Consider the following 12561-nt stretch of genomic DNA (forward strand, 5'->3'; position numbering starts at 1 on the left):
AATTTTATGTGTTACTTGAACTAAAATGAACGCTCATGCTTTGGTAGACCATTTGGAAGAAAATCCAGTCGATGGTAAGTATGAACCATTGTATACATATTTTTTAGATGAAGAGAATAACTCAGTTGAAGAATTGGATCCATATTAAAATTAGGTCTAGCAAATGTACTTGGATGGATCAATCAATGAAAAAGGCACATGGATTGGGGTAATTCTCATATCACCTACTGAGAAGCATTACCCAACAACAACTCGACTTCGTTTCTTTTGTAAAATAACACAACAAAGTGTGAACCTTGCATCATGGTTCTAAATATGGCAATATATTTGGGTGTGCAAGCATTTATTGTGTTAGTAGATTGTAATTTTCTTATTTTCCAAGCTCAAGGAAAATGGAAAACTCATGACCTCAAGCTTCTTCCATAAAGACAATGCGTGGAAGATCATAAGAAAAGGTCCAGATCCATCCAGTAGAGATACATCTCTAGATTTCATAATGAATTTGCAGATGCATTGGCTACTTTTACCTCAATGCTTCCATATCATGGAAACACTTACATCACTCCCTTAAAGATTAAAGTTCGGGCCAAACATGGGTATTGTAACATAGTTGAAACATAACCATATGGTGAGCCTTGGTACCTAGACATAATGCAATTTCTGAAGACATGGAGATATCCTGACTATTCTAATAGAAGCCAAAAAATAACTATTAGACGCCTGACTAGTGGTTTATTTTTTGCAGGGAAATTTATATTAACGAACCCCGGATTTAAACCTATTAAGATGTGTGGATGTTGAAGAAGTTGAGAAGATCATGAATGAAGTTCATGTTGGGGTGTGTGCTCCATGCATGAATAGATACATCCTTACAAAAAAAATACTTAGAGCAGGATATTATTTTCTTACCATCGAACAGGATTACTTTCACTTTATGAAAAAATGTGATCAGTTCCCAATTCCTGGTGATCTAATTCAGTCAGCTCCTTTAGAGTTGCACTCAATGATCGCTCTGAGCCAAAATCTTCTAATGGCCATCTATTCATTTTGGTCGCAATCGATTACATTACCACATGGGTGGAAGTGATCACTTTCAAAGTGTTCACTAAGAGTCATCATAACAAATAATATTTAAAACTTTCATACAAATTTGATGAAAAGAGTACGTGAGTAGTTTAACATTGTCCATCACAATTCTACTCCATGCCAGCCAAAAGCCAATGGTGCTTTGGCGGCTGCCAACAAAATTTTCAAAAAGATTCTTAAGAGGATGGTTCGAGGCACTAGACCATGTCATGAGAAGCTGCCTTTTGTAATATTGCGATATCACACAATAATGCACACCTTGATTGATGAAACTCCTTATTTGCTGGTATATGGGATCGAGGCTGTGATACCATAGGAAATCAAAATTCTATCTCTTCAAATCATTATCGACGCTGAAATTGGAGATACTAAATGGGTCAATACCGACTAAAGCGGCTCACATTAATATATCAAAAGTGATTCATGACTATAAATTTTTGTCATCTTTAAATCAAAGGATGGCTCGTTCATACAACAAAAAGGTACACCCAAAACACTTTGAAGTAGGTCAACTAGTCTTAAGTGCATTCTCCCTCACCAAGAAGAATCCAAGGGATAGTCTTCCCCAAATTGGCAAGTTTCATATCATAAAAAAGATGTGGTGTCCAAATGATCCTTGTACTTTACTAGTGTGGAAATAAAAAAAACATTTCTTTGGAAATTCGAATTACGTTTGACCTAATTCTGTAAGCAACCCTTTGATTGTTTGGTCATAACCAAAAAAATCAATATTCTAGGATTTATAAAAAACTGGGGCATTATTTTTTTAAATTTTATTTTGATAGTATAACGTCAAATTGTAATTCAATTTATGATTCAATTCTAGAAACTGACATAATGACCAACCCTAAGAATGATAGATTTAGTGTGTCTTGCATGGACAATTGATCATCAGAGACAACATTGTGTATTCAAAAATAAAACTTATAAGTGAAAACCCTTATGGGCACCATCAAAAAAGAAAACAAATATAAATGAGAAAGTCTCATCAATGAAAACCTTTATAGGAACCATAAGATGACAAGAGGGAAGATCTTATCGGTGAAGATCCTTGAGGACACCTTAATATTAAAGAACGAACATCATGAAAAAATACTAATTCGGAGAAAATTGCAAATACAACCATTTCTCGACACCTCTGCATGAAGGTTACATAGATCAATTGTTAATTGATAATGATTGAGATTTTGAGAACTAGAAAACTCAAACAGATCAGGGTCAAGTCCAAAGTGCATGTCATTATTCACTCAAGTCGACATATGCCTCCAGAAAACTTCTCTTTGACATTTTTCTTCAAAAAGGAATGCACATTCTTATGTTTGTAGTCATTATTGATCCAATCTTTTACACTCTTAAGTTTATATTTTCTAGTATTTTCAGTATAATCTCTTGACATACTAAGGTAAAAATCGCAAAGCTAACTGTGGTTTCCCAAAAGTAAAGCTCAGTACCCGAGTTGGCATGCCATCAAGAAAGGACTAAAAATGCCTCAAATGTACATTGAAAACTCCTAAAGGAACACAATATATTCTCTTCAGTCATGACAAAAAGTACAAAAGAAAAATTCATTCTTTGGGACATTAATCACACCATGATATTTGGTAGTACCAAAGATCAAGGCCCCTGAATTAACAAAGCGGAAGCTTCAAAGGTTGTTCAACCAAGGATTTGGAGTAGAGTTGGAGAAATCGGTAAGTAGTATGGTCCAGTCATTAGAGCATCAAGGGCACAAACAAAAAACCACTTTAAACTAACAATTTTCTCTTCCTTTTTCTCAACACCGGAACAAAAGAAAATGCGGGATTACAAGTCAAAAATCAAACATCACGTAAAGGAATTTCTCATAAATCTTCACCTATTTATTGTTTCATATCATTCTATTCACATTCTTGCCTTTGAATAAGAGAGATTCAATCAATAGACATCAGTCAAAATTTTGTGCAACACGCACTCGATCTTTATTCATGTGCATTAAACACCATTCAGAATTCATGTACAAAATGCACCAGTCTTGGTTATGTGCAATAAGCACCCATTCTTTATTCTTGTGAAATACGCACCAGTCTAACTTATCTGCAATATACATCAGTGTGAATTTTGTGCAATACACATCAATCTGAGTTCCGTGCAAATATACACTTGTCTGTTATTTAGGTAGAAAACACACCAATCTTTATTTCATGAGCAAGACACACATAGCAAAATCACATGCAACACACATCACTACTGCATTTATGTTCAATACATACTAGTCTTTCTTTCATGTGCGATGGGCACAAGTCCTTATTCACCTGCAATACATATTGATTCTCCATTCATTGACAATACACACCATATTCATATGTTGGGAAATACTCACCAACATTTATGGGTTATATACGCCATATTCACATTTTGGGGTAATAAACCAATCTTAGGTCAACCCACGAAGAAAATACGTCTTATTAGAAACTCTCATGGCAATACGCCTCATTTCTACTTTTTTTTCTACGAGTATACATCCTAGTTCAAGATTCTCATTCCTAAAAGAAATGCATCCTACTCAAGTTATTAATTTTGTGATGTTGAGTTTTGAGTATTAACTGCCAACTCAAGTCACAACATGCACTTGAGAATGATCCACAAGTCGCCAAGAGAACCTCAAGATCAATCTCAGAGATAATACAATAACCAAGTAGAAGATCAATACAAAACTACAAGAAACATATCGAGGAGGGATCTTGTAACTCCATTATTGTATGAAACATAGTTCACTATTTTTTTACGTAAATATAGATAATAGATGATGATAAATAATAAGAAACACTCTTTTGACCACAAAATCTGATAGCATTGACTATCAAATTTTCTTGAACTACATTGACGTGCTTTCCTTTTAATAAATGATGTAAAAATAACCTCTGAAAAAAGGTTTGGTCATCTTTGTTAAAACGTCTTCAACAGATTTTGTAAGAGTCAAAATAATCCAATTCTTTCACTTGAAATCTCTTAATGTTTCCAACAAAAGAGGGGCATGTTGTGAACACCTAATTCTTGACGTGTTTATTTTACTCCTACAATATATAGTTAGGTCTTTTATATTATAAAATATTATAGTGTGGATGTCCATTACACCAAGAGGTTACTCTCACCCATTATCTCCATTACGTTCCTCTATTATAAATATAATAATAACCTCCGTAACCTCCAACTTTTTAACCATTATTTTTGTAACCTCTCTTCCATAACCTCCTCCATTATATTCATGTAAATGTCATATTTATGACTAAATAGAGGCATAAGGGTTACACTATAAATAGAGGCATAAGGGTGCATATTGTATCCAGTTGAAGTCTTTTACTAATAACAAAATCTCTCATTTCTTGTCTCCCCCTATTTCTATTACTTTCATCTTCTATATTTCTTGTCTTTTTTTGCTTTTATTTTACAATATTTTCTTATGTTTTCTTTTTGTAATTTTAATTTTGGTTTTTTTTCTTTGATTGTATGGAAAAAATACCTATATATGCACCTTTATTTTCCATAATTTCTCTTATTACCTACCATTTTTAAATATTTCAAAATCCCTTATTTTATCCAATTCTCAAGTCAACCGATACATTACTCCTAACACAACAAGCACACATTTCCCCTCCTATTTTGGCTGTCACGATCGGAATCTAGACCCCAGACAAGGCCTGCGTCGCTGAACTCTCAAAGGTCACAGACAAGTCTACATACGTCATTCTTACTTCATCTAGGTTAATTTTAGTGGAAAATTTGAAACTTTTTTTTCCTTACATGCTTACTAAACATTCTATTACATATATAATTTTTCGCCATCAACCATCTAACATTAAGATCATCAAATGAAAAAAGCAATTTATTATAACGATAAAGATGTACTTGCCAAAATTGCAGCAATACAATATCTGAACAAAAATAGAAAAGAAACGCTAGTGGAACATATTCCACTAGCTCAATCCTACAACTAATCTAGAATGTAAATGGGCAAGCATCCTCGAAAGCATGAGGGCCTACCAAGTCCCGATGAATGCGCGACGTCCAAATAGGTGCAGCGTTGATCCTGTTGCTCTAGCGTCCACCTGTGCATGCACGTAAAAATTTAGAGTTGTATACGATTACACACTTGTACTAAGTATGGGTATATGCAAACACACAACAAGGACATGCATGAGTAAAAATAGATCTTTCATAGAAACATGATTATAGCAGGTCAAGTAAGTTGACTTCCCAAATTGAGATTAGGAAAGTGAGTGAGCTCTCCAAATTTGGATTAGGAAAGTTTATGAGCTTTAAAAATTTTGGATTAGGAAAGTTATGTCATGATAGTAACATGCACCATTATACTTAACATTTTGCACACAGCACACAACAGCGTACACATCGCACATCTCATAATTCATATAACACATAATGTTGTTCATGTCATTTATTCGTATGCCATGATACCTTGGAATCATGGACTTCCCACTAAGACTTCCAAAAATGAGGTCTCAACAAATGAGACCTCAAGAAGGGAGTCTGCTTTAGCAAACAAAGAGTCTTCTTTGTTCATTCATACGTACTTCATTTCATTTCATTCATGGGACAGTGTAAACACCATTTATACCTAGGATGTAGTTTAAGGCTTTCATCGGGTTTGTTATGCAATGACCAAGAATGACCTAATGTCATTACCTGAGTCTAACTTACCTCTTGATTATCATATCCAAACACCTTTGGTATTATTCATTTCATTATGTGCAACATTTGAGGCTGGCCTCATACATTCATTGGGAACTTTAACTTTAACCGACATAGATCATGTGAGAATCATGAAATCTAGTGTCATGAAACCCCACACCGAAAAGAGGTGGAATCACTTGCCAAAGTGACCCAAAACATGCTAGCGTATGTTGGAATTAAACCCCTCCAGATCCCTATATTGACGGTATAGGTTCGAAGACTAGGAGATATAAGGAGACTCATACCCGGCATGCCGGACAGTCTCATCTCATGAGAGTTATGTGAACCTCTGCCCTTCCCGGAAGAAGGCATCACCGCTCATAGCTAGTCTATCAGTGCTCTATATAAAGTTCCATTAATTTCAAATCATACATCATGGAAGCAGGCTTCTAGTATGAGTACATCATACATCAATAGAAGATTTCTCAGCTCATCATTAGTATTATGTGTGTTAATCTAAATAATTTCATTAGAGTATTCATAGAGACTAGCCTTATATCATGTTGTCACAATATTCATTAACATTAGCACATTTGCTCTTCATAATTACTCACCCCTATTTAAGTGAAAGTTCATTTCATTTTATGTCAATGCGCTTGTCCATGTTGTGTGTTTCACACTCTTACTTAACCCCTTCTAGGGTTTCATCATTTCATTGTTCATTTCATCATTTTATTGTTTTTATCATCATTTCATTATTTATTTCATCATATGTCAATGCACTTGGCCATTTGGTGTGTTTCACACTCTTAAATAATCCTTGTAGGGTTTCATTATTTCATTGTTCATTTTATTATATACCAATGACCTTGGCAATTTAGTGTATTTTACACTCTTACTTAATCTTTATAGGGTTTTATTATTTCATTGCATACATCTTAGGTTCACTTATTTTTAAACGTATGCTAGACTTATGGGTCTACACATACCATCCATGACGCTTCATTCATAGTTCGTTTAAGTGATTCATCTCTTCCTAAGATTATGTAGTACAAGGTTTATGAATCTTGTATATACGCCAAGATTGCAATTTCATTCTAAGTAGGTGGCGTTATTTTTTAACATTTAATTCATGTATGACTTTTGTATCAATACGGAATATTGGAGTGGAAACCCAAGTTAGAATACTTTGGAGAACACTTACATTTTTCATTGATTTTATTTTTAGTCAACATAACATTGGAACCCTACATCAAGTCACAACATGAACATTCCCTCTTTATACTTCTCCTTGAAATCTCCTCTTACTTGAAAGAGGGGTTGTGGCATCGAACCTCCACAAAACATTTTATTATTTTCATTAAATTCTCCTTGTCTAATTCGCATAGACCATGAGGTTGTGGGATCAAACCCCCACAACCTCTATTTATTTTTCTTTTATTTCGCAGCCTGCCTAGAGGTCGTGGGTTCGATTTCCACGCCTCACCTTTGTTTTTTTTCCCTTTCTCCTTTACTCCCCATCACAACTTTGAGGTCGTGGGTTTGATTCTCGTGCCTCACATTTCTTTCTTTTATTTTTTTCCTTTGCTTCCACTCGCTGCCTGGAGGTCGTGGATTCGATTCCCACACCTCTGATTTTATTTTTATTAATTTTTGTACTTTACTTTTAAGCCAGCACACCGAAGATCAATCCCCCTTGACCCCATTTCCCTTTTCACGTTTTAGTGCTTTTCAAGGGTGAGGTTGCAAGTTTTATTCCTAATGACCTCAGCTAATTTATACCTATTTAAATTTCAAGATTTACACATCTGTGTTTATCCAAAAACAACTTATAATTTTCGGGAAATTTTGTCTCATTTTCCAGCTCACTTCGTTCAACATTTAAACTTGAATTCATTGGGTAATTTGTAGTTCATTTAATACGTTTTGGGGTGCATTGTTCATCGATTCGTTTAGCCAAAATGTTGATACTTAAATCTTCCACACTTTCATTCTAATGAACATCACGATTTACAAAGGTTTATGCACGTAAAATAACAACCAAAACAAAAGTCACTGCCACATTTTTGCACACACATGCACATAGTTTCGGAACACATAGGTTATCTTTCATATGATTTCAAGTACACAAACATATTCATATTAGTCACAAAAACATAATATACACCTAAATCAACCAGCAATCATACCCAACCTACGATTCATTGGGAGCTAGTGACAGGGGCATGAAGAAGGGGAAACAATCCTAGTTTTTTGGACGAATAATATGAACCTTAAGGGGTCTCTTGGGAAAGGGACCAAAAGAGAAGAAACTCATACTTTTTTTAAGTTAAAATCTTGACCTGCTGAAAAAAACCTTAACCCGAGAACACGTCTAATCCTCCTCAATATCAACTCCACTCGAATGACAACCTTTCTTAGCCTAGTGTGCGATTAACGTTTATTTTCTTGTGTTTTCGTGTGAGTTCTTCAAGTGTGAAGAACTTGCTTTATTTTTATTCTTTAATATATTATTTTGGCAGAGAAAATACTTGATAAATAATAAGAGAGACTGAGCGTGAGAGTGGAGAGTTAAATGTGATAGAGTGGAAGTTGTAGGAGGCTTACGAGTCTAGTTTTAGGACTTAGTCAATAAGGTTTTGTTTATTTAATAAAAATCTATTTTTTTAATTTTGAATCACCTAATTCATAATAATTATTAATTAATTTCATTAATTCAGTAGCTTAAATAAAAAAATACTTTAAATTATTGCTTCCACTGAGGTTCGAACCCCGGTGGAGCAGGACTTCACTTCAAGATGACCCTCTCTACCCAAATTGCCCCTAAACCTTATTAATTAAATAACTTATTACATATTTAGGGTAATGACGATACTACCCTTAGCCAGGAAAAAGACTATTTTACCCCTAGACCCTTCAAACCTAAGATTTCCACTTTTTATGTTCGGTAATGACTCCTTTGAGTAAATCTTCGTATTCGAGAGACCTACATGATTGGATCCAACATTTACAATCTCAAATAAATCCCCAAGTTAGTTGATTGATTTTAGCAAGGTATTTGAGGTCTGATTCTGCGTGCATCAATTCGTGTGGATCCTGGTCTAATCATAGGCATTCTTGACACATTAAGCATTTCTTATCTTATAGATTTTTAGGGTTGTTACATTTGATCCTTAAATCACTCCCTTTTTTCACTCCATAATCTGATTAGTCATATCCTTCATCCCATTTTGAATTTCAAAAGTTTCTTTCTTTAGTACAATCAATTTCAAATCTCTAAATAGGTAGTTTTGTCTTCTCCATTCTACTGTTCTTCATATTTTTTTTACAGTTTTCATCTTGTTCATTAAACATTGATTGAATTAAACTCATCTAAGATTAACAATACTAGTGCTTAGGAGAATGACATTGTTCCTAATTTCTCTGTCGTTGCTTATTTCAGTCTCTTATATAAGTCTTATTTTCTGTTGAGGTGAATTTTTTTGATTTTTTTTTTTGGTTCGGATGTACTTGGATATTGTTCCAGTGGTACATGAGAGACATAAATGATTGATGATCTATCCAAAATAAACAATATCACTTCATCAAGTTGTAATGGATATTAGATATATGTTTTTGACATATGTTTGATATTGTCCTTTTGTTAGTTGTTTCAAAAATCTAATATATTAATGACAAAATGGTTTTCTTTTATTATAATGTATCATAAGTTAGAGTATTACGTAGATACATAAAATTCTAATTTTGTTCTCATTTTGTAAGATATTATAAATGTATCAAGTTATAAAGTTCACATTATAGAATGAGTTGTAATATGCAGAATTAGTGGTGCAGCCAGCCCTCTGTTAGGGGGTTCCCCTTGGAACTTTTTTTTACTATTCATACATTTAAAAAAAATTCATGTATATATAATAGATGTTGAATCCCCTTCTATTAGTTCACATTCTTTACCTTAAAAATCCTAGGTCCGCCACTTTGCAGAATGTTTTATCATATACAAGTTAGTTAAACCTGATACATAATAATGAGTATATGAAGTGTAACTAGTATCAAATATAAATTATTTATATACTTGCACTATATAAAGTTGTAATGAGTCTTCATATCAAATACACAGTTAAAATACTTTATATTTGCGATTATGTATCATATACATAAATTTTAATAAGTACAAAATTCAAAATATTTTTGAAATGTAACAGATTCACACATAAGTTAAAATGCAATTACTAATTTCACTGTTTATCGTTTAATTTAGATTATCTGCATACAGGATATTCAATCCTAATATGAAAAAATAGTATTGGAAAGGCTAAGGCAAGATATGTAAGTGAAAGTGAGAACCCATCAAGGCCTAAGAATTAATTCACAACACTAACTTTAGATGATTTGGTTAATGTTTAATGGAAATTATCAGGCAGTTGTTAGACATTTTTTACAGTGTTATTTTTTTGAGATACATTAACTTTAGTTTTAGAGTTTGTAGTTTATATTGTTTTAAGGTACTCGTACTCAAGTTTTAGAAGCTTTCTCGAAAAAGTTATTTATATGGACTTTATATTTCATTATTTTAATTTGTTATTTGACATATGAATTTTCGTACACATTTTTCTTATAGAAATTAATACAAATTTGAATAAAATTAAGGATCAGACTCATTAATGCATAAACATACAATATTAATTCTTCTCATTACTCTTAGTTACTTGTTGATACATTTGACATCTAGCTAACGTAATGTAATTTATAAATTGATTGTTTATTCAATTATGTATTTACTTAATAATTTTGTTTTATTAGTTGCGTATTGACTTAGGGTTATGAACTATTAGTCATAGTTAGTTCCTTATTTATTCATATATCTAATCGACAAATAGATTTTTACTTACTGTGATACATTTATGGATACACTTTATTTTTATTTTACATACTACTTTTTCCGCAACCTTATTGTATCACATACATTTTCAACAAGATCAAGATACATCATATAAAAATGTATCTGAACTGAAATGAGTGGTACCATCGTAAGAGTATTGAGATAAATCCAAACATAAGTAAATTAAAGATATTCATGACCATCATCACATGATTTTTATGGAATAAGAAATAAAATCAGAAGTCCAAACATTTAAAAAGACAACAAAAATAAATTGTTGAATTGAATGCAATCAGCTTTATGATTAGAGACTCCCACTCTTTCTTTTCTCTAATAAGCTTAGTTTCTTCTTCCTTCTCGATTTTATCTTATTGATCAATTTCATCCCGATAAAGAAAGATCCATACATGGATTTTGTCCATGGTTTGCCAGAAAACAGAGGATCCTACAGGCAGTGGAAAGAACGTCGCAATTTTCACCATCTTTGCTAAATTTTTGAGTCCTCTCATGTTATGACCCAAAATGTCATTCTTAGAAAATTTTATAGAATTACCATTTCATCCCCTTATCTTTATGTTTGGAGGTTTACTTTATGAGTATCATGTGTTTTGGTACTTATCCCTTGCTTCTATAATTTTTTGTAGTTTACTAACCCGGAACTTTGTGATATATTCTCTTATTTTTTGAGGTTTTTTTGCAGATTTGAGAGATTTGTGAGTTAGTTGTTTGTCATGTCAGCAGACCTTCTTGCTCATGTATATGCTACTATTCTATCCTTGAAACAATCGTATGAGACTCAAATTTTCTTTGAATTCGATTGTAATACTTTAGAAGCTTGTACACGTGACAACCATGTTTTTGGGGTACAGTTTAAGTTGTTAGTAGAGTTATTCATTTTAGTGTAACGGTTTTGAGTTTTAGGTAAACTTATCCTGATGGGATAAAACGTGTGTAATCACGTCCATTTTTGTATTTTAATAACTTGAGCTCGTAAAAGATTGTGTTGCGATAAGATAATATCTATAAGATTTGGAATGCTGAGCATTATGAGTGTGTGGTGGTTGATTGAGATTTACTTCTTGTTGTAGACGGTATCGCTTTTCAGAATGTTATCTTCTCTATCTAAAAAAAGATTCTTCATAATTTTTTTGTTATGGTCCGACGAGATTTTGTTTAGATTGAGTTTATAGGTTGCCTTTGACTTGGTAATCGTTCTTGATTTATAAACCTTCCAAAGTTTGATTCTGAAGTTTAGTTTATAGTAGTTGATCTTGATGAAACGGTTGTAAAGAGATAGAGAGATGAATACATACTTATAGGTCATAACTTATACTTTTGGTAGCGTCGGTTATTCTTCCTTCTCCATCTTTATGTTCGAGGACGAACATGATTTTTAGTGATGGATAGTAGTATAATGACCTGAAATGTCATTTTTAGAAATTTTTATAGAATTACCATTTCATCCCTTAGCTTGTGTTTAGAGGTTTACTTGTTGAGTACCGTGTGATTTGGTACTCACCCCTTGCTTCTATAGTTTTTTGTAGGTTACTAGCCCAGACCATTGTGATATATTCTCTTCTTTTTCGAGGATTTTTTGGAGATTTGTGAGGTAGATGTTCGTCACTCAGCAGACCTTCTTACTCATGTTTATGATTTTGTTCTACTCTAGAATCAATGTCATATGAGACTTCTATTTTCTTTTGATTCAATTCCAATACTTTAGAGGCTTGTACACGTGACAACCTGGTTTTGGGGACATAATTTAAGTTGATAGTAAAATTTTTGTTTTTTATTATAATGGTTTTGAGTTTTAGGTTGACTTGTATTGGTGGGATAAGACGAGTGTCATCACGTCTATTTTTGGGTCGTGACTTCTGAACTCAGGACACTACAATAATCATTTTGCTTTAGATTCAAAAATGAAATAG

At 33.0% G+C, this 12561-nt stretch overlaps 1 pseudogene; it reads right to left on the minus strand.

Moving 5' to 3' along the window:
• Nucleotides 1–10796: 10796 nt before the first annotated feature.
• On the minus strand, nucleotides 10797–11276 carry LOC138347895 (uncharacterized; annotated as a pseudogene).
• Between the last annotated feature and the right edge of the window lie 1285 nt (nucleotides 11277–12561).

This window comes from Solanum lycopersicum, chromosome 4 (assembly GCF_036512215.1).
Source record: "Solanum lycopersicum chromosome 4, SLM_r2.1".
In the NCBI taxonomy this organism is placed as follows: Eukaryota; Viridiplantae; Streptophyta; class Magnoliopsida; order Solanales; family Solanaceae; genus Solanum; species Solanum lycopersicum.